This window comes from Lutra lutra, chromosome 4, assembly GCF_902655055.1.
Source record: "Lutra lutra chromosome 4, mLutLut1.2, whole genome shotgun sequence".
NCBI classification, from domain to species: domain Eukaryota; kingdom Metazoa; phylum Chordata; class Mammalia; order Carnivora; family Mustelidae; genus Lutra; species Lutra lutra.
Genome location: NC_062281.1, coordinates 196953956 through 196977033, shown reverse-complemented (window position 1 = coordinate 196977033; position 23078 = coordinate 196953956). Strand labels below are relative to the sequence as shown.

The 23078-nt window shown below is 48.6% G+C and overlaps 1 protein-coding gene across 4 annotated transcripts in view; it reads right to left on the bottom strand.

Annotated features, from left to right (window-relative positions):
* The window catches only part of GNB1 (G protein subunit beta 1), an 84477-nt gene that overhangs the window by 50922 nt on the left and 10477 nt on the right, over positions 1 to 23078 (bottom strand). The gene's annotated exons all lie outside the window — the stretch shown is intronic.

The following is a 23078-nucleotide window of genomic DNA, read 5'->3' as shown; positions in this document are numbered from 1 at the left end:
AAGACCTCTCCAACTTTTTCCCAAATTAGGTTTTGCCTAGATGAATAGCTCAAATTCTGCAATAAAAAAACCAATTTTGTCATCAAGCACAGTAGTTACCACTAAACATTCAACATGTTTTTGGAGGAACCATCAAGGAAATACATCAATAGGACAAGTATGTAAAAGGCAGCAACATGCTTAAATCCAATAAAGAAATGTGGAGGCACGAGCGAGATGCCAGCTCTTGAGCTCCTGTGGCTGACGGCTTTCTCCTAGAGCTGCCTGAGGCCCATCCAGACTGAGAAGACAGGCCAGGACCAGAGAAATGGATGAAAAGAGACTGTGCTCCAGAAATGTGTCATATTTCAGAACACTAAGGACACAGTTAAATCCTGCAAGTTTTCAGATGGAAAAAGAGATGATATATAAAGAACCAAAAGTCAATGACATCCAACTTGCCAACAGCAAAATTGGACACTGGAAGAAAAGAGAGTAATGTTCTGAACTGATTCCAAAAAAGAATTCCATATTCAACAAAATGACCAAGTATAAAGTCAGAAAAGAGACATACAAAGTTTAGGAAGCTACTAGGGGATACCTCCTCCCAAGAGGGGAAGAAATATGGAAGACATTACATCCTCAGCTCAGAGGGCCCGGAGGACACCTGACTTCCTTCCCGGTCCCTTCCGGTTGACTAGGCAGTGGAGTGCCCGCTGACACAGTCACCACATGGACAGGTCTGTCCATTCGGCACTCGGGGGTCTGTCGGGCACTGCTCGACAAACTTTAGTGAAGTCACAACAATTTAATGAGTAGCCTTACGAATATAACTGTTAGGCTAGGGATAACTAAGTAGATTTATTCTAAGCCACCAAACTAGATATTAAAATTATACCTGGGGGCGCCTGGGTGGCTCAGTGGGTTAAGCCGCTGCCTTCGGCTCAGGTCATAATCTCAGGGTCCTGGGATCGAGCCCTGCATCGGGCTCTCTGCTTGGCAGGGAGCCTGCTTCCTCCTCTCTCTCTGCCTGCCTCTCTGCCTGCTTGTGATCTCTGTCTGTCAAATAAATAAATAAATAAAATCTTAAAAAAAAAAAAAAAAAGTATACCTGGAGGGGTGCCTGGGTGGCTCAGCGGGTTAAAGCCTCTGCCTTAGGCTCAGGTCATGATCCCAGGGTCCTGGGATCGAGCCCCACATCGGGCTCCCTGCTCACCAGGAAGCCTGCTTCCTCCAATCTCTCTGCCTGCCTCTCTGCCTACTTGTGATCTCTGTCTGTCAAATAAATAAATAAAATCCTTTAAAAAAAATAAAATAAAATAAAAGTATACCTGGAAAGGCGCATAGGGGGCTGTCCCTAAGCATCTGACTCCGGCTCAGGTCATGACCTCCAGGTCCTGGGATCGAGTCCCACACTGGGCTCCCTGCTCAGCGGGGAGCCTGCTTCTCCCTCTCCCTTTGCTTCCGCACCTGCCGCCCCATTTGTGCTTTCTCTCACTCTCTCTCCTGTTAAATAAACAAAATCTTAAAAAAAAAAAAAAAAAAGTACAGCTGGAAAGAAGATACAGCTTAAATTATTTTTAGCTAACCTTAAAATGTACCAAGTACTCACATGCCAGATGTTACAGTGCTAATACCCTGTGCATCACCTGATTAACCCTCAGGAGCCCAGTGAGGTATCAACTGTCGTCACTCCTTGCAATTTTAAATCTGTAAAATCAGGGGCGCCTGGGTAGCTCAGTCGTTTAAGCCTCTGCCTTCTTCTCGGGTCATGATCCCAGGGTCCTGGCATGGAGAACCTGCATCGGGCTCCCTGCGGAGCTTCTCTCTCTGCCTGCCACTCCCCCTGCTTGTGCTCACTTGCACTCTCTCTCTGACAAATAAATAAAATCTTTTTTTAAAAATCTGTAAAATTATAAAAAAAGGTACCCGAGGCAAAGAAAGATCAGGATCTAGCTCCACGTTGTTTAAACAGTTACAGTACAGCCAGCAACTGGACAAGCCCAGGGGCTTACCCAGATGATATCCTTACTCTTATTTTAAGATAGTAAGTCTTTTTTTTTTTAAGATTTTATTTATTTATTTGACAGACACAGATCACAAGCAGGCAGAGAGGCAGGCAGAGAGAGAAGGAAGGAAGCAGGCTCCCTGCTGAGCAGAGAGCCCGATGCGGGGCTCGATCCCAGGACCCTGAGATCATGACCTGAGCCAAAGGCAGAGGCTTAACCCACTGAGTCACCCAGGCGCCCCAAGATAATAAGTCTTTAAACATTTTTAAAGATTAATAAAAAAATTTTTAAGATTTATTTATTGGGGGGAGGGAGGGAGTGTGGTGGGGAGCTGGGGGGAGCAGATCTTCAAGCAGAACCCCTTACCACCACTGAGTGTGGAGCCTGCCAATGATGACACTGACAACAAGGACAATGACATGGGGCTTGATCTCACAGCCCTTAAGACCATGACCTCACCCAGAACCAAGAGTCAGACACTTAAACACCTGAGGCAGGCAGAAGCCTTGAGTCTATGTAAAAAATTTTTTAAAGTAAGAAAACCAGATACAAAAATTAAGACTCATCCCCTTACTCATACTTTTCCCCTCCGGTCTGAATGTTCTTTGTCCTCTCCCTCCTTCTTTTGGGAAATATCACTCAACCTTAAAATGAGACCTTAAAGACACATCACTAAACCATCCTGACCACCCTTCTCCCAGATAACAACTCTCCCTTACGCTCTCCTGGCCCATTTCTATTTTTCTATTCTACGAGACTGTAAGCAGGGACTGTGCCCTGCCTTCACTGCTGTTTTGGTGGGGAGCAATCTGTTCAGCTTATAAACAACCTTCTCTAGGAGGTACCTCCACGGTTCCTCCTCCCAACCTGTTCTGGGGATGACCCACCAGCTCCTGACAGCATGCTTACACCATGCAAGGCTATCTCCCCCCCACTGCCCCTGGTCACAGCTGAGCAGACCAGGAATAGGTTCCCATCTCAAAGCAGACAGAACAAACTCTACCCCCAATAATGTGGAAACTGGGACTCCCAGTGGGGCAGACTGTCGTGTCTGGAAGTGGGACGTGAACTTGAAAGCTGGAGCAGGCTCCCCTTCACAACCTGGACACGGCTTTCTGAGCAGCAGACGCACGGGACGAGCACGGCTACCGCTCCTGTTCCTGTCCCTTCTCCAGCTCCTACACGTTCCAGTCCTTATAGCTAATTCTTCCTGGGTTTTGTTAATCTAGGGCTTCAGCTGTTTGCTTCTTGCAATGAGGTGACTCTAATAACGTGATCCGTATACCACACCCGAGCCAGCACCAAGCACCCATTCCCTGGGTGCTTGCAACAAAGTACACAAACTCATTTTATGGTTTCACCAGTGGTCTCTGCGAGAGGTCTCCCAAATTCCACCTGTCTTCCTTCCCAAGCTGGAACGCTTTCTCTGCCCGCAATCACATACCCTCCGTCTATCTCCCACCTGGATGATGGCAACAACAGGACCTCAGCCCTCCTCTTACTTGACCTGCATTAGCAACATCTGACGTACCTATCACTTCACTTCCTCCTCGAGCCCATTTCCAGCTGGGTTAAGGGACACCATTCGCTCGTACTTCTCCTTCCCCTGACTGCACTCAATGCTCAGAATTCTCAACGCTGCAGTGCGCTCAGGGCTTCAGTTCCCGCTGTCTTTACAGGCCTTACTTTCCAAACAGACTCATGGTGACTTCACCACCCTCCTCAAGCACAGACTCAAACACACGCTTCCTACCAGGCTGCCACTCGTTCTCTCCGTCCCCTCTCGCACCCTTTGCACTCCACCCCCGCTGCCCCAGGCCTCCATCTCTGCCTAGCCTGCTACTGACTCGGTCCCCCAGCTGTCTCTTCTCCTCTTCAACCCACCCTACACATCACTGCCTGATTTATCTTTCTGAAGGACAGCTCTGACATCTGACTCCTCCGCTCAAGTCTTCAAACACTCCTCCTACAGAAGAAAATCAAACTTTTCAGCCCAGCCTCATTTAAAGCTCTTCACCTTACCCACTGTGTCCCAGGTATCCCCCACGCCCCCCAACCCAGGGCTCTGATCATTAAGTCTGAGGAGGGCCAGACAGATGGACACAAACACACCAGGAGAGTCTGCTGCTCTCTGCCAGATTTGGACTAAGACCCTGACCACGTCAACAGAATTTCTCTTAAACATAAGTCCTAGAAACACAAATGCATTTCTGCCTTGGAGAATTAGAGACAATTTTAAAAAGTAAAATATCCCGCCCTCCCCTGCCCCGGTCGAGGAAAAGGACATGTCCTCAACATGTATGAGATGAAGACAGGAGTATCAGATCTCCTCAATAAAATGAGCAACACAGAAAGCACTCTGAACTGGGAGTGTTTAACTCGCGTCCCTAACTGTTTGCGACCGACAGCGGGAACTGGAAAGAGGCAAGAACAGAGACTCCGGGCCTTCTAGCCACGGACGTCGCGTGGCACTCTTCACTGGACGCCACGCAGACGGCTGTGCTCATTGCGCTGCCATTGCTGGAAGAGGACTGGGCGAGCCCAGCCTTGTGCCGGGCCCGGTTTCGGCCAGAATGAGGTAAAAGGAGTATTCACCTCCAGTTTGAGGACATGTGCAGCCATACTACACAACAGCACTAAAAAGGGATGAAAGCTTTAAATTGTTGATAAAAAGATTTAACGACATAATGGCCTGTATATCTGAGTTCATATTTGTGAGCCCAGCGCACACATTCATTCATTCAACAAACATTCACCAAGACTCATGTCACATGCCAGGCACGGAAGCAAGGGTGTTCCTCCCTAGACAAGTCCTCGTTCTCGCTGCTGGGGAGCTTCCCTTCCAGTTGAGGAAGGCGTACGTAAACGACCTAAGTATGCAATTCTGACACAGCAGGTGCTGTCCGGTGTTAAGGAAAAAGAGAACTGGGTGATGGTGAGGTGAAGGGGGATGGGGGGCTCCGCCATAAAGATAACTACAGGGCACCTGGAAGGCTCAGTCGGTTAAGCATCTCCCTTCCGCTCAGGTCATGATCTCAGGGTCCTGGAATGGAGTCCGGCATCAGGCTCCCTGCTCAGAGAATCTGCTTCTCCCTCTCATTCTTTCTCTCAAATAAATAGATACAATCTAAAGTAAATCGGGGCGCCTGGGTGGCTCAGTGGGTTAAAGCCTCAGCCTTCGGCTCAGGTCATGATCCCAGGGTCCTGGGATCGAGCCCTGCATCGGGCTCTCTGCTCAGCGGGGAGCCTGCTTCCCCCTCCCTCTCTGCCTGCCTCTCTGCCTATTTGTGATCTCTGTCTGTCAAATAAATAAATAAAATCTTAAAAAATAAATAAAGAAGGGAAGGAAAGGAAGGAGGGAGGGAAGGGAAGGGAGGAGGGAGGGGAATGGAGGGGAGGAGGCTAGGAAAGGCGTGGAGCCATCTGAGCGAGCAGAGTCCTAGAGGAGTGGGTAAGCAGGTACAAAGTTCCTGGGACACTAACTTCTTCCTGCTACTCAAGCTCCTTTCTCCTTAGACACTGATAAACCCTGCCACTTCTCTTTGGATGTGACAGCAAGTTAACAAATCAACTTTCTGTCCCTCCCTAGGTGTTTAGTCCAACGGCTAGCCCTCTCTTAGAAGAAACCTTGTTGATACAAAAATAGCTCGGTCATACAAAATAGGGGAAGGTGAGGCCCACAGTAAAGTAGCAAACACTCAACTAAGATAAAATTCCTTGATCAAAGAATCCCTCGTCATTAGAAATCCACCAAGAAGCTTACTAAATGTAAGAAAACCAAATTCCATCCAAGTTATTCATTAATCAGGAATGTTTACAAACAAGACCCCCAGAGAAGGGATGACAGACAGAACCCTTGCAGGCTGTGCAGGGAGGAAAGCACTTGCAGGTCACGGGCTGTCTATTTCCTGGCTTGGTGGGGGCGGGGGTGGGCAGGTGGATCCTTCCACAGAACTGGACAGTGCGAAGTGAGGGAGTGACTCTTGAACTGGGAGAGACGCTGGGGGGAGAACAGCACTTGGACCATGTGCTCAGGACCGTGGCCACACCTGGCTCATTCTTCCCGTGGTTCTCAGTGTCCAGGTCTAGCACAAAGTGGCCTCCCAAACATCTAATATCAGTTTACTTCTTTCTTCAATGAATGATTCTTCCTCCTCCCAATCCTACTTAATGCAGTAATTAGCAAGTCGATGATGCATTGGGGTGATCACGAATACAAATTCTGACAATACCTGACTGTTCTTTTAAAGCCACAAATAGTAGCATTATTTGTAAAGTATGAGAGGTTCATGTACCACTGAACCTTCTTGAGGCAAGTGTCCTAGAAAAAAATTACACAGAAAAGGCACCCAAGAAAGATTCCATGGAGGGCATATTCTGATTTTTTAAGCACTTCATATATTTTCATGGGATAAATTCATCGTCTGATCATCTGTCCTGTCTTTCCTGTTTCCTCACAGGAAAACGGAAATCTGTCATTAACAACTACATCTTTTGGGAAATGGTTAACTCTAGAAGTGAAAAATTAAAATGACTCCTGTTTCCTCCTGACTACCCCGCCCCACCCCTGAAAGTTTAACTGGTTTAGTCAAGGCTCTTCTGTTTGCCAAAAAGAAAGCGCTCCTACTGGGAAGTGGACAGAGACCTGACAGTTCCCAAGGACAGGCAGCACAGCAGGCTCCAGGGGACGTTTCTGCTTCTCTGGGTACACTTTATCCTTCTACCGCCCTCTCTCTGGACCATCGACTGTCATCTTGTGCACAGTCCAAAACCACCTCAGTTCCACATCCTCAACACCATCCAGAGACACCCATGTCTGTTTCTAGAAAGAGCCCCCTGCACCAGCCTACTGGCTGCCCGTCCTCAGGCAGCTGCCCGGCCGGCGGGCTACGTCCCAGGAGAGGATGGTGGCCCCTGCCACAGGCACTATGTGGGATCTGTAGAAAGGAGTATGGGTAGGGCCGAGAAATGACTGGTGTCTTTAATAGAGGAACATGTCCGCCTTTAAGTTGTATAAGCATTTATTCCTCTACTCTGAGATCATTTAATTAGTTGAAAAGGATGAGTCGTAAAGTATCACGCATGAATCGGAACACCCAATAATTCCGTTCCCCAAAACTTATGGTGAACAGATACATGGGGCCCTAAAGAATAAAAAAGTACAAAATCTCCTTAAATCTTCTTCTTCTTTACAAGCATTCACAAATGTCCCCGAGGTCTTACCCACTTATTGTGCCAAATCTAGGAGGAAGGACCACGGCCAGAGTCAGACAGCATCTAAGAAAGGAAGCCACTTGCTCTTTTGATGCAACACACATTTTCAGTTCCTGTCACAAGTATCAAGAAACACTACAGGCAACTTCCCCAAAATCCGTGTTTAAGTGAGTTTCTTTTCCTCTAGAAGCTACATTACGAATGCTAGTGGGGCTTCATTAGTCCCCATCTGTGGGTTGTTTCTGTGCGACCCCCGTTTCCCCTCCAGTGACAGCACGAAGAGGACTTGACTTTGACTCCTCCCACCTTCACCCAGGAACTTCCAGAGGGCAAGCCCCTTCTCACGTGAACACCCCCCCCCCCCGCCGCCCCCGCAGCGACTGGCTCAGGCCCAGCCGGAGTCCCGGGTGCTGCGGTGAACTCCCGGCGCTCACAGGGTACTCTGAAGGGGGACTTCAGCAAGCCCGCCCCCGACCGGCACCGCGGGACGGCGGGGCCCCAGCCCCACCAGCAGATGGCACTACAGCCTTGGCGATGACGTCACCCCTCGCGAAGCTCGGTTTCGGGGTTGCTCTGATGGAGAAGCCAGAGCAGCAAGACCACCACGGTGGACAGGAAATGAAGCCAGCGGCGCTATGCAGGCGACTACTGATCATGCGGCTTATTCCACAATAAAAGAAAAAATAGGTCTTTTTAAAATTTACGTGTAGGGGCGCCTGGGTGGCTCAGTGGGTTAAGCCGCTGCCTTCGGCTCAGGTCACGATCTCAGGGTCCTGGGATCCAGCCCCCTATCGGGCTCTCTGCTCAGCGGGGAGCCTGCTTCCCTCTCTCTCTCTCTCTCTGCCTGCCTCTGTCTACTGTGATCTCTGTCCGTCAAATAAATAAAATATTTAAAATAAAATAAAATAAAAATAAAATAAAATATACGTGTATTATTTTTTTCCAAGTGAGTACTAAGTTCTTGGGAGACAAATACCTGTGGAACTAACGACTCAATAAAAGTAACTTTAGGTATTTTATTTCGGCTTGGGGCACTGTGAAAATCCTCGTGGCACTAAAGGTGCCACAAATCTGGGAATCTTTACATTCACACTCAAATATGGACCTTGGGAGGGCAGAGGAGAGGGAGCGGGCAGCACCCCCTGAAAACCTACACCACCACGCGTGGGCTCCGATGTACCCATGGAGCCCACCCCTCCCTCGGCCCCCTGCGCCGGGTGGGCTGTCAAGTGCAGCAGTAAACGATGAATTCATCAAGACTGGGAACCTGGCGTTCTCTGAACAAAACCCAAGAGAGACGTAGTGACCGCCTGCTGGAAGAGAGACCTGTTTCCGCGCAGCCCTGACGACAGGTGCATCTCAAAGACCTCAGATGCTTAGGGGCTGGAAAAGAAAGCCACAGAAGAGCGGAGGCCGGCTTCCCAGAGGGCCCAGTGCAAGCAAGGTGGCTGAAACCCAGGGCCGGTGCAGAGAGGGTCAAGGGGCGTGGCCCAAGCCTTGAGGGCCTCAGACTGGACCCTCCAAGCAGTGCCGGGCACTGGAAGAACTAACACAGACGAGCCGGGACACAGCACTTCCATGGTATTCTGCCCCAAATGGGAAGCCTGAATCCAAACTTTTGGAAGACCGGACAGACCCAAAGTTGGGTCAAAACCAGCCTATCCTCTTTAAAAAGTAAAGGGCAACAAAGACAAAGAAAGAAAGGCTGTTCCAGATCAAAGACGAATAGACATGGTCTCAAATACATGTGTTCTGGACTGATTGGCCCTGGACCAGGAGGGACAGCCGTAAAAGACATTATAGGGACAACGACAAAACATAAATAGAAAACAGCTTAGTATCAGTGCTAACCGACAAATTTTGGTGAGTGAACTATGGTTTTATAAAAATACATCCAGGTTCTCGGGGCGCCTGTGTGGCTCAGTGGGTTAAAGCCTTTGCCTTCAGCACAGGTCATGATCCCAGGGTCCTGGAATCGAGCCCCACATCAGGCTCTCTGCTCCGCGGGGAGCCTGCTTCCCCCCCCCACCCGCCTGCCTCTCTGCCTACTTGTGATCTCTGTCAAATAAACAAATGGAGTCTTAAAAAAAAAAAAAAAATCCAGGTTCTCAAAAAATACACACTGGGGAAGCCTGGGTGGCTCAGTCGTTAAGCATCTGCTTTCAGCTCAGGTCATGATCCCAGGGTCCTGGATCGAGCCCCGCATTGGGTTCCCTGCTCAACGGGAAGACTACTCTCCCTCTCCCACTCTCCCTGCTCCTGCTCCCTATCTCACTGTCTGTCAAATAAATAAAATCTTAACAAATTCACATTTTAAAAGTTTTAATTTATTTATTTGACAGAAAGAGACAGGAGAGAGAGCACAACACGGGGAGTGGAAGAGGGAGAAGCAGGCTCCCCACTGAGCAGGGAACCCAAAGCAGGGCTCGACCCCAGGACCCTAGGATCATGATCTGAACTAAAGGCAGATGCTTAACGAATGAGCTATCCAGGCGTCCCTAAATTCACATGTTTTAAAATAAAAGTGGTACGTGCATTGGACAGCAACCTGCCAATCACATTTAGCATGAATTGGAAAACGAGCACATTCTCTGCTATCCAGTCTGCTACTCAGTGACTACTGGGGACATCCTCTCCTCCCCCAGTCCTGGCACCAGCCCCAGAGCCACCCCGTCTAGCAGGAAAGAAGAGCTCAGCCAGAGGGGCTGGCTCTTTGGGTAAGAGCAGAGTGCTCTAGACACGAGCCTCCCAGATTTGGCAAGCCGGGCAATCAGGAGACTAACAACAATCTGAGTGGGGTGTGGCCGCCCACTAACTCCTCCTCGCAGTGTGGGGGCCACGCTCCTCGCTTCCTAAGTTTACTACCCAATGGTGCAAAGTACTTCATTTTTTTTTTTTAAAGATTTTATTTATTCATTTGACAGAGAGAGATCACAAGTAGGCAGAGAGGCAGGCAGAGAGAGAGGAAGAAGCAGGCTTCTGAGCAGAGAGCCCGATGCGGGGCTCGATCCCAGGACCCTGAGATCATGACCTGAGCCTAAGGCAGCGGCTTAACCCGCTGAGCCACCCAGGCGCCCCAAAGTACTTCATTTTTATAGAAGTAGAACTAGCGAGCCCAACATAAAGATAAATCAGTGAGAGCCCAGTGGAGTGCATGGAATCGCCCCTTGGAGGCTGCAGAAATGTCACAGGGAGGGAAGGCGACGCAGTTCAAACTGCAGAGCGCCAAGGCCGCATACACGGAAGGGGGAACCTACACAGCCCACAGCCATGATCCCGAGACCAAGAGACGCACGCTCCACCCTCCAACAGCAGGGTGCTAGGCCGCAGGCAGGACACACAGGTCACCCCGAGGCACTGCTCACACTGGGTAGTCCTGTGCACTGCAGGGGCTTGGGCAGCACCCCTGGCCTCTACCCAGTAGATACCAGTAACACCCAAGTTACTGGTATCCCTTCGAATGTCCCTCTGAAAATTCAGTCACTGTTCCTCTCCACAGCCTGCCAACAGTCCATGAATGGGCAGAGCAGTTCAAGTGGGCAGGCTGGGGAGAGGGGCTGGCTTAGACACAGAAGTGAGGGCCAAGGGAACAAAAAGTGTAAGTGACAAATGCCTGAACGTGTCAACTATTCAAGGTAACCTGTTAGGACCCCACCCCCCAGGGAAAGCACACCAGCAGGGGACGCAGTGCACTGGAAGGGAGACGGGAGGGACGCTGCCACCGGGAACAAACACACTACAGACACTTTTACAGACTTAACCACCTTTACCAAGCGCCTCCTTAAAGATATGAATGCCTTTCTCGGGGGGCCTGGGTGGCTCAGTCGTTAAGCATCTGTCCTTAGCTCAAGTGACGAAGGCTGCTTCCCCCTCTCCCACTCCCCCGGCTTTTGTCAAATAAATAAATAAAATCTTTAAAAATAAATAGATAGGCGGCTAAACCCACAGTGATTAAGTCCCAATGCGATCCAGATGCTGTCCTGAAAACAACAACAACAACAACAAAAAAGAAGAGAAAGAAAAAAAATCCCAAAGACCTTACTCCCTACCCTCACAGTTTTTAGATCCCCCAGTCAACTGCCCTCAATTAGCCTTCCAGGAGGTACTTCCTGTATATAAACATGCAAATTTCAAACATCATAGTAAGCTTCCAAACGAAATTTAAACTGGAAAAATTGAGAAAACCTATCTCTGTTTCTCATATATAAAATACTCCATTGACTTGGCATACGAGAGCACGTAACCGGCAACAGAAGATTCTGGAAGGCAAACAAGGTGCAGCAGTGTCTCTGTGGGGGCCGAGCCGCCCAGCAGGGCACACAAAGCGTTTGGGATCAGAAGGCGGGTCTGGGTCCCACCTCTGTGACCTGAGGTCAACTGCTGAACCCTCAGACCTGCTTCGCTGCTGATAAAAGGTGGAAAGATGCCTCGGTGGTCAGGACCTCAGAACAGGGACGGCGCTTTTTTCGTGGAGGGCCAGACGGCGAACGTCTGAGGCTCGGAGGCAACCAGGCAAGGCCGCTGTGGGTTCTGCGGTCACGAAAGCCGCCACAGACAACACGTGAGTGACAGTGGCTGTGCTGATACGACAATCTACAGACACAGGCTGGAACTTCCCAGAACTTTCCCATGTCACGAAGTATCCTCCCTTTGATTTGCTTAACCATTTAAAACATGAAACCAGGGGCGCCTGGGTGGCTCAGTGGGTTAAAGCCTCTGCCTTCGGCTCGGGTCGTGATCTCAGGGTCCTGGGATCGAGCCCCACATCAGGCTCTCTGCTTAGCAGGGAGCCTGCTTCCTCCTCTCTCTCTCTGCCTGCCTGTCTGCCTACTTGTGATCTGTGTCTGTCAAATAAATAAATAAAATCTTTTTTAAAAAATAAATAAATAAATAAATAAATAAAACATGAAACCAGGGGCGCCTGGGGGGCTCAGCGGTTAAGCATCTGCCTTCGGCTGGGGTCCTGATCCCGGGGTCCCAGGATCCATCCTGGCGTCGGGCTCCCTGCTCAGCCAGCGGGAAGCCGGCTTCTCCCTCTGGCACCCCGCCTGCTTGTGTTCCCTCTCACTGTGTCCCTCTCTGTCAAATAAAGAAATAAAATCTTTAAAAAAATAATAAAACACAGAAACCATTCTTAGCTCGTGGGCCTTCCAGAAAGGATGGCAGGCTGCGGCTCGCCCGGCTACGGCGCAGAGGGCACAGGGCAGGGAGTCAGTACACGGCTACGGTGACCGTCGGGAGAGCTTCACAGGCCACAGTAGCGACGTGCTGTGAACCTGAGCCTTAGAGCCAGTATCGGGCTTCCCCAGCACCCTCAAGGATGGGTCTCCCACCAGCCACGTCTGTCCCCAGCCCTCCGGCGCCGCAGTGGCTTCTGCGGCCTGAAGACTACACTCCCGCTCCAGACACACCTAGCCCTCCTGCACTCCGATTTTCGTTCTTTACATCAAATTATATCGTCTTGCCAATCTTGAAAATCCATTATACGAAAGATTTTCCCCCCACAAATTCATACTTTAGGTGGAATTCTACCTCTTAGATTATACGTTAACCAAGATGTCACATTTTAGCTGAGTGTCTGCCGTGTCTTCTGCTGTCGGCATCTTCACCTCAGTTCCATGACAGGCGCGGACGCCTCTCCCCTGTCACACGACCTGCATTGGCGACAACGGGCTTCACTGACTAAATTCTGCTTGGTTGGGGCGCCTGGGTGGCTCAGCGGGTTAAGCCGCTGCCTTCGGCTCAGGTCATGATCTCAGGGTCCTGGGTTCGAGTCCCGCATCGGGCTCTCTGCTCAGCGGGGAGCCTGCTTCCTCCTGTCTCTCTGCCTGCCTCTCTGCCTGCCTCTCTGCCTGCTTGTGATCTCTCTCTGTCAAATAAATAAATAAAATCTTAAAAAAAAAAAAAATAAAATAAATTCTGCTTGGTCATTGGTTTTGCCCGATTGCCTTGTACAGGCTGACTGCACAGTGTCACCATCTGATGTCACTAAAACTGTTATTAAAAGCCAGCAGGGGCACCTGGGTGGCTCAGTCAGCAGAGCATGTGACTCTTGATTTCCACTTGGGTCACGATCCCAGGGCCACGGGATGGAGCCCCGCGTCGGGGCTGTGCACTCAGCAGGAGTCTGCTTGGACATCCTCTCTCTTGGTCCCTCCCCTCACTTGTGTGCACGCTCTCTCTCAAATCAATCAATCAATCTTAAAAAACAAAACCAAAACCAAAACCCCACAACTGGACACCTGGATGGCTCAGTCGGTTCACCGTCTGCCCTTGGCTCAGGTCAGCGATCCCAGAGTCCTGAGATCGAGTCCTACACTGGGCTCCCTGCTCCACAGGAAATCTGCTTCTCCTCTGCCTCTGTCTCTCTCCGTCTCTCGTGAAAAAATAAATAGAATGTTTTAAAAACCCCACAACTTAACTAAAGATAACAAGAGAAGAAATACAGAATTTCAATAATCAATTTCTATTTTAAAAATTAAACACAGAATTTAAAACACTCCCGCAAAAGAAACTCCAGGCCCATAGGGCTTTACTAGTGAATTTCTTCCACATAATTAAGTTTGAAATAATATCAATCTTATGTAAAATCGTCTCAAGAATTAAAAAAAGCTCATTCCATAAGGCTAATATACCTCCATGTTAAATTCTGACAGTGACATTAAAAAATAGGAGAACTAGAGGCCAATCTCTCCCACAAATACAGTCTGCCTGAGATGCTCTCTCCCGCTCTTTAAAAGATAAATAAAACTAAAAATTAAAATCTTCAAAACACCGAAAGCAAAACCCAGCAGACTGCAGCTGTTCTACATCAATTTTAACAGAACCTCTGCATTAATTCTTTTACAAAATAATGAAAAGATGCAGGAAAAAAACACACCATGAGCATAAGATGCGATGAAAAAACAGACTACAGCACAAATAAAAACCTTTTACCTCAAGGCAAACTTAGTTAACTACACCTCAATAAAAAAATAAGGACAAACTCAAACTGAGATTTCTATAATACACTTATTTCTCTTTGAGAGAGCTTCTAATATGTTCAAACATGAATCATATCCGTTTTCATTTCCTCCAAAATGAAATGTCTTTTCCCAAATTTACCAAGATCTTGATAAATTTTTCGCAAAAAATACAGAGAAACCGGCATCTTACCACATGCTCCTTGCCCCATCCACCCACAGGGTGAACAGGAGCCTGTATTTCTTCCAGACTTTGATACATGGTGCATCATTTTTCGTAAATGAATCAAATGATATCCTGCATATTCTGAAAATTCTTCCCGCCCCCCCCATTTACTGCACTGTGGTCATGTCCTCACGACCGTAACAAGGCGTCCCCTGAAGCCCTTTGTGAGAGCTGCACGGTGCTCTGTGAGTAGCCAGCCCTTCGCCAGGTGCTCAGACTCAGCCACAAGTGCATCCACAAGGCGCACTGAGTTACAGGACAGCAGAGGCACTGTCGGATACTGGAGATCTCTGCCCTCGCAGAGCTCATGTTCTAGTCACCACGACCATTGTTCACTTTTACTTCAAAAATTCAAGGTAAGGGTTTCTAACAACTGTTTTTAAAATTAAAAATAAGTAAAATAAGTATTTTGGGTTTTCTCCCCCTTTGGGTAAAGTCCTAAAACTAAAATTGCTAGAATTATTTACCTTGGAAATGCCTCTTTTAACACTGAGGACATCAACCCTTTATCATATGTATTTCTTTTTTTTTTTTAATATTTTATTTATTTATCTGACAGAGAGAGACACAGTGAGAGAGGGAACACAAACAGGGGGAGTGGGAGAGGGAGAAGCAGGCTTCCCACCGAACAGGGAGCCTAATGCGGGGCTCGATCCCAGGACCCCTGGGATCATGATCTGAGCCCAAGGCAGACGCCTAACGACTGAGCACCCAGGCGCCCCTATCATATGTACTTCTAACATTTCCTCCAATTTGCTTGCCTTTGAGCTACAGGTCAAAGGTCCTCTAGCAGGTGTCTTTTGGTATAGACAGAATGTTCTGAGTATTTCAGCAAATGATCTTTTTATGGCTTACAGCCTTAGTGTCACGTGAAGAAACCCTTGCCCATCACACCCAACTGCAAAGGATATAAAATACACCCCCAATATTTGTCTAATACTTTCATTTTAAAAATGTTTACATTTAAATCTTTAATCCAGGGGCGCCTGGGTGGCTCAGTCGGTTAAACATTTGCCTTTGGCTCGTCATGATCCCAGGGTGCTAGGATAAAGGCCCAGGGCTCCCTGCTCAGCGAGGAATGTCTCTCCCGCTCCCTCTGCTCCTCCCCCAACTTGTGTGTGCTGTCAAATAAAATCTTAAAAAAAAAAAAATCAAATCTTTAATCCACAGAATCTGTATATGCTGTGGAACAGAGTCTTTAACTTTGTTTCGTCCAGCAGATACCACTCGATCCAACATCTTTCACTCATAACCCAACCATTCCCAACTGATCTCAGATGCCACCCTGAGGGTGAACTCAACTCCCATAAGGTTACAGATCATTATCTAGACTACTCTGTCCCACCGACCTGTGTATTATAGTACTTTTAAAATTTATATAAAATAGAACATTGCCCACGCATCTTTTACAGAACGGACTCCTCTCAAGTATTTATTCCCCCGGGGAGCCTCGGTGGCTCAGTCTCTTAAGAGTCTGCCTTCGGATCTGGTCATGATCCTGGGGTCCTGGGATTGAGCCTGTGTGGGGCTCCCTGCCCAGCAGGAAGTCTGTTTGTCCCTCTCCCTCTGCTCCTCCCCCCCACTCATACTCTCTCTCAAATAAAATCTTTAAAAATATATTTATTCCCCACAATTAAGAGCCATCTTTAAATTACGCCAGCATATGTATGCAGGAAAACTGCAGTCACATCTCTTCAAGTTCTCCTTTCTCTCTTCAAGAACACATCTAAGTTTTCTCCATATACTCTTATGACTGACCTAAATATGCTTTCTCTTTAAAAAAAGAGAAAAGATTCAGGCCTAAGAAACATAAAAAAATGGCAGCGGTCTACTTGCCTAAGAATATAAAAAGTTATTTTTTTAAAAAAGATTTTATTTATTTGACAGAGAGATCACAGGTAGACAGAGAGGCAGGCAGAGAGAGAGGGGGAAGCAGGCTCCCCACTGAGCAGAGAGCCTGATGCAGGGCTCAATCCCAGGACCCTGGGATAAAGCTGAAGGCAGAGGCTTTAACCCACTGAGCCACCCAGGCACCCCTAAAAAGTTATTTTTAAAGTTTATTTTATAAAAGAATAAGTTCTTTACAAAAAACCAAACTTACAAACATAAAGACTCACAGCTCATCATGAACCTTTTCTTTGACCCCTTGTCTCTTCTATTAATTACTTAAGACACACGACTCAAGTCACTAGTGGACTTTTGTAATAACACTAAAAGCAGAACTTCACTATAAAGCACCCATAGTTTATTCTGTCTAAACACTCAGGATGAACAACTTAATGAATTACAGGCATTCGCTGTGGCCAGGGCCCAACAGGTGTCTCTATCCTCCTGGGGCTCTCTGAGGTGGGTTAAGGCCAATGGAAGGGGCAGGGGCCTGGAGCCAGAGTTATCGTCCCTGTGTCGTCCCCTGCTGAACCTCAGCCATGTCACTCAGAGGAAGAGAAAGCAGGAAAGGCGAGGGGGTGGCAACGGGCGGAACCTCCTTGTCTCATCCGTTATTCATCATGCCCGGTCCTCCTTTCTGCCACTGCTTCCAGATGACCCAACCTCCCCAAATCTTCTTCCCCAAGAACGTCCCTGATTTTGTAACAGGTCAGTATGTGTCAAACTTCAGAACTACCTCTCTTCAGTCTATCAGGGAGTGTCTAAATTTGCCTGCACCCACTCAACGTGCTGCTTTGTCTGGAGCCTTAAATTAAAAAACAAAGACAATCTTCTGTTTGAAACCCAATCCGGAGATGCCTGGGTGGCTGGGTGGGTTGAACAGCTGCCTCCGGCTCAGGTCATGACCTGCTTCTCCCTCTGACCTTTCCCCTCTTCTGCTCTTTCTCAAATAAATTTAAAAAAGAAAAGAAACCCAATCCCATCCCCTCCCAATCAAACCCATTATTATTTTTTTTTTTTTTTTAAGGTGGGCTTCATGCCTAACATGGGGCTTGAACTCATGACCCAGAGACCACAGGATGCATGCTCTACCAGCTGAGCCGGCCAGGCACCCCTCAAAGCCATCTTCAAATCCTGAGCTTAAGCAGGCACTATAAGCAGACTTCCACGCAGGAGAGCTTCTGCAGTGATAGGTAAAACGTAACTTTGGGGCACCTGGGTGGCTCGGAGGGTTTAGCCTCTGCCTTCGGCTCAGGTCATGATCTCAGGGTCCTGGGATCGAGCCCCGCATCAGGCTCTCTGCTCAGCGGGAAGCCTGCTTCCTCCTCTCTCTGCCTGCCTCTCTGCCTACTTGTGAGCTCTGTCTGTCAAATAAATAAATAAAATCTTTAAAAAGAAAAATCTAAAAAAAAAAAAAAAAAGGTAAAATATTTAGAAGTAAATTTAACTAGGGCACCTGGGTAGCTCAGTTGGTTAAGCAACTGACTCTTGATTTTGGCTTAGGTCATGACCTCGGAGTTGTGAGATCAAGCCCTGTGTGGGGCCCCAGGCTCAGGGCAGAGTCTGCAGTAGAAGCGCTCTTCCACCTCCCGCCAGCCCCGCCCACATCCTGCTCCAGGGCACTCACAGGAGTGCACTCTCTCTTTCAGATAAATAATAGTCTTAAAAAAAAAAAAAAAAAAAGTAAATTTAACTAGCAAAATTTCAGTTCTTTATACAATATAAACTATTCTCTTAAACATATATGTATCACATGGGCGCCCAGGGGGCTCAGTCGGTTAAGCACTTGACTCCTGATTTTGGCTCATGATCTCTGGGTGTCGGGATCAAGCCAAGTCGGGCTCCACGCTCCCCACAGCGTCTGCCTGAGAATCTTCCCTCTCCCTCCCACTCTGCCTCTCTCCCTGCCATGTGCACACATGCTCTCTTCAAAAAATAAAATAAAATCTTTAAACATGAATTTAAAATATTTGACAAACACCCCAAGATCTACCAACATAGGTTCCTAACCATAGATATGTAAGAGATGCTAAACAAGTTCTGAATGGACTAAATTTCCCAAATTCTTATCCCCCTTACGTAGAGACTATATAGACTCCCTGCTCAGCGGGGAGTCTGCTTCTTCTCCTCTCCCACTCCCGGTTTGTGTTCCCTATCTCCCTGTCTTCCTCTGTGTCAAATAAATAAATAAAATCTTTAAAAAAAAAAAAAAAAGCTTTTACTGGAAATGGAGAAATGCACACTTCCAGGAGTGGGGCAGTCTTTCTTCGGTCCAGAGTGCTCAATGCTGTATACCAACACATATATGGTCATTTAAGAAAATAACATAGAGGGCGCTGGGTGGCTGAGTCCGTTTAGCGTCTGCCTTCAGCTCAGGTCATGATCCTAGAGTCCTGGGATCGAGCCCCGCATTGGGCTCCTTGCTCAGCAGGAAGCCTGCTCCCCTCTTCCTCTGCTTGTGCTTTCTCTGTCAAATAAGTAAATAAAATCTTTGGGGCGCCTGGGTGGCTCAGTGGGTTAAGCCTCTGCCTTCGGCTCGGGTCATGATCTCAGTGTCCTGGGATCCAGCCCCGCATCAGGCTCTCTGCTCTGCGGGGAGCCTGCTTCCTCTCTCTCTGCCTGCCTCTCTGCCTACTCGTGATCTCTCTCTCTCTCTGTGTCAAATAAACAAAATCTTTAAAATAAATAAATAAAATCTTAAAAAAAAAAAAAAAAAAAAAAAAAAAAAAAAAAAAAAAAAAAAAAAGAACTCTCTTACCCATTCCCAGGAGAACTGCCTAGAAGTTCATGTCCAGGCCACTGTCCCCAAGCCTGTGTAGCAGATTCATCTGGGGCACTTCTCTAAAACCCCCCAAGTGGTGGGCTTACACATGGACTGATGGACCCTTCCGGGAGTCTTGACTCACAGGTTCAAGAACTAACCCTGCCCACACGCACAGCTCAATTGGTGCGCCCTCTGCTTTCAGCCCAGGCTGGTTAGGGAGAAAACGAGGCCAGGGTTTACCACTGTCCCTATCACATAAGGTGAACACTATGAAATGTTAACTGTGGCCTATCTATGTGACCAAGAACAGGGGTGACCGGGAAAAGCCTGTCTGAGGAAGAAGCGCTCCTGCTGAAACCTGGAGGACTAAGGACACAGCACTGACCGCAGCGAGAGGACTGGGGATGTGGGGCGGACAAGCCAAGGGATGGGTCTGGAGGTCAGAAAGGCTGGAGAAGGGGACGCCTGAGTGGCTCAGTTGATTAAGCCTCTGCCTTCGGCTCAGGTCATGATCCCAGGGTCCTGGGATCGAGTCCCACATCAGGCTCCTTGCTCAGGGAGCAGGGAGCCTGCTTCTCCCTCTGCCTCTGCCTGTGCTCACTCTCTCTGACAAATACATAAATAAAATCTTTTTAAAAAAAGAAAGGCGGAGAAGGTTATAAATCTTTGAGTCATCAAAACCATCAGTAAACAACATTTAAAACAGACGACAGATGGAAACAGCCATGCTCACCTGAGAGCCCAAGAACAGAGAAAATCCTAGACTCAAGACTGAGAAATGCCGGGCAACTGAGGATATGTAGGGCAGACAAACGAGGAAACCTGGAAGGAAACCAAGAAGGACAAAGCAAAGGCGAGCAGGTGAGCCAGGAACTACGACAGCAGAGTGTTTCAAAGAGGTGGTGGCCGACCAAGTGCAACAGCAGGAGACAGTATGCTGAAAACAGGGGAGAAGAGTGCTTTCCCCGAGAGCTTTCTCTCCTCAAGCAGAAGCAGAGGTGCTTGCAGACAAGGAAAACAGAAGATGGACAGAGTCTCTCAAATGGTTTTTCCAGCCCTGGCCCAACACAGACCTGAAAAGCCCAGCCCTATTCCTGAACTTCAGTTTTGTGAGACCTCAAGAATCCTTTTAAAACACTTACCTTTCTATTCAACTTGTCTCTGACTGGTTTCTTTCACTTGCAACTAAGTCTTCTGTTCACGAGCTTGGCCATGAAGGGAAGGACCCTGAAGACAGGGAGTTAGGGGGGCGCCTGGGTGGCTCAGTGGGTTAAAGCCTCTGCCTTCGGCTCAGGTCATGATCCCAGGGTCCTGGGATCGAGCCCCACATCGGGCTCTCTGCTCGGCAGGGAGCCTGCTTCCTCCTCTCTCTCTGCCTGTCTCCCTACCTACTTGTGATCTCTCTCTGTCAAATGAATAAATTAAAAAAAAATCTTAAAAAAAAAAAAATTAAAAAAAAAAAAAAAAAAAGACAGGGAGTTAGGAACTTAAGGAGACAGGGATTAAGGATAAAACTCTAGGTAAGTCTAGCAAGTCTTCCTTACCAGTATCCTCTGAGGGACGCCTGGGTGGCTCAGTGGGTTAAACATCTGCCTTCGGCTCAGGTCATGATCCCAGGGTCCCGAGATCGGGCCCCACACTGGGCTCCCTGCACTGTGCGGAGCCTGCTTCTCCCTCTGCTGGTGCCCCTGCTTGTGGTCTCTCTCTCAGTATCAAATAAATAAATAAAACCTTTAAAAACAAAACAGTATCCCCTGAAAGCTGCTCTCTGCGAGTTTCATTAGTGTGGATCCTCACCCGACGGGCGCACCTTGTAAGAGAAGAGACATGCGCGGAGAGAAGGCCAAGTGAAAACAGAGGCGAAAACCAGACTGCGGGCAACCCCCAGAAGCTAGAAAGGAGGAGGGAGCTGCCTGGCCAACACCCTGGTTTTAGACTTTCCACCTCCAAAACCATGAGAGTAAATATGTTTCAGCCCCGTAGTCTGTGATAATCTTATAGCACGCCAGGAAAGTAACAAGCTTCATCTTTAGTTTCTTTGGGGCTCTATTCTACCTTCAAACATGACAATTTCAAATTGTCCGATTTCAAAACCAAGCAGAAGAACCCCTGAAAGCTTTAAGACAGCGGCCGCCATGACGGGAACAGAGAGCAGGAGTCGGCTTGACAAGCACCTGAGGGAAGGAGGAAGGCAAAGGGGCCAGACACCCCAGGCGCCAGTGGAAATGGAAGCAAACACTCCAGCTCCCGCAGCAAAGCAGGAGGGCAAGCATTTACTCGCGCCAGCTCACTTAATCCTCCCGAATCCTGAGATGAGAAAACTGGTATAGAAATAACTCACTTATAGGGCGCCGGGGGGCTCAGTCCATGAAGCGTCTGCCTACAGCTCAGGTCATGATCCCAGGGTTCTAGGATCGAGTCCCACATCGGGCTCCCTCTCCCTCTGCCTGCTGCTCCCACTTGTGTGCGCGTGCTCTCTCTCTCAAGTAAATAAATAAAATCTTAAAAAAAAATAAAGAGGGGGAACAGAACGAAGAGATCCTCAGAGAAAGAGAACAGGACAGAGAACTGAAGCAGGAAACAGATCTCCTGTCTAAGGAGAGGCTGGAAAAGAGACCAAGATTGACCAGGAGGTTAAGTTCTAGAACAGTCAGTCACCTTAGGGGTGCGTGGCTGGCTCAGTTGGGAGTGCATGTGGCTCTCGGTCTCGGGGTTGTGGGTTCAAGCCCCAAGCTGGGTGTAGAGACTACTTAAATAAAAAAAATAAAACTTAAATTACTTAAATAAATCTTAAAGCGTCTGTCATGTTTGAGGTAGAATAGAGCCCCCAAAGAAACTAAAGATGAAACTGTTGGTAAATGTATTCCCAAGTGGAAGAGTCTTTGCTTCAGTAACAGAGGAAGGAGCAGACGCAGACACCCAAGGCTTCCGGCAGGAGAGAGTAAGGGAGAAGATCGAGCTGGGGGGTCCACCGTGTGGTAATTAAGAGCTCTGGAGGCAAACGACTCAAGTTCAAACATGGGTCCCACTGCTTAATCCCCCTGGCGGGTTAGTCATCCATGAAATGGGGCTAGTCACAGCCCCTGCCTCAGAGCCGACGTGAGAATCACAGGGCAGGACGCGCTCAGCACGGCCAAGCCAAGGTCTGCAGGAATGGATTTCTACAGGGCAGCCCTAAAGTACTCCCCCCAGCCTCTTTTATACGTATGTAACATCTGTGCCAAGTGGAGGTTATCAATCCAAGGCCTGCTGTCCTCTCGCCGTCTCCTGCTCGCCGCTCGAACGCTTCAACCTCCCGCTGCAAGACGAAACTCAAGCAGGGCGAAAGCTCCGTCGGTGAAGCGGCTGCCTTCGGCTCTGCTCATGATCCCAGGGCCCTGGGATGGAGCCCCATGGCGGGGTCCCTGCTTGGCGAGCAGTCTGCTTCTCCCTCTTCCTCTGCCCCTCTCCCCGTCCATGCTCCCCAATAAAATCTTCTTAAAAAAATGAAATTCTTGCAACCACTATGGCCCTGTCCGCCTTGTTTCCCAGCACAGTCTTGTCCGCCACCTGACGGACGGCCCTCTTATGGGGCAAAGCTGCCGTCTCTCTCCACTGCCTCAACAGCAGATGCTCCTTGGCACTGCTGGGCCCTCAATAAGCCTGTTATCGCTGCTCCCCCTCTTCCACCGCAGTTTCCCTCCTCCCCATACCTGACAGTGCTCCAACTCCTCCATCTGAAATCAGAACAGAACAGAGCCCTCCCTCCTCACTGCCTCTCCGCCCCTTTCCTTCAGAGCCTCCCACACCACACTGTCAATCCTTGGCCCTGGGGAGTCCTGGCAGTAAATCCTCTAGTCTACTTCTCTCAGCCGAATTTGCTACTCTGATCACCCCCACCCCACCCCTGCCCAAGGCCTTCCTAGGCTCTAGCACCATATTCTGATGCTCTCCCAGCTTCTAACCACACTTCTCAGAGCTCCTCTTCTGCCCGCTCTTACAGCCACACACTCACTCGGCTCGGTCCCAAGGCCTCATCTCCAGCTACTCCAACGGGT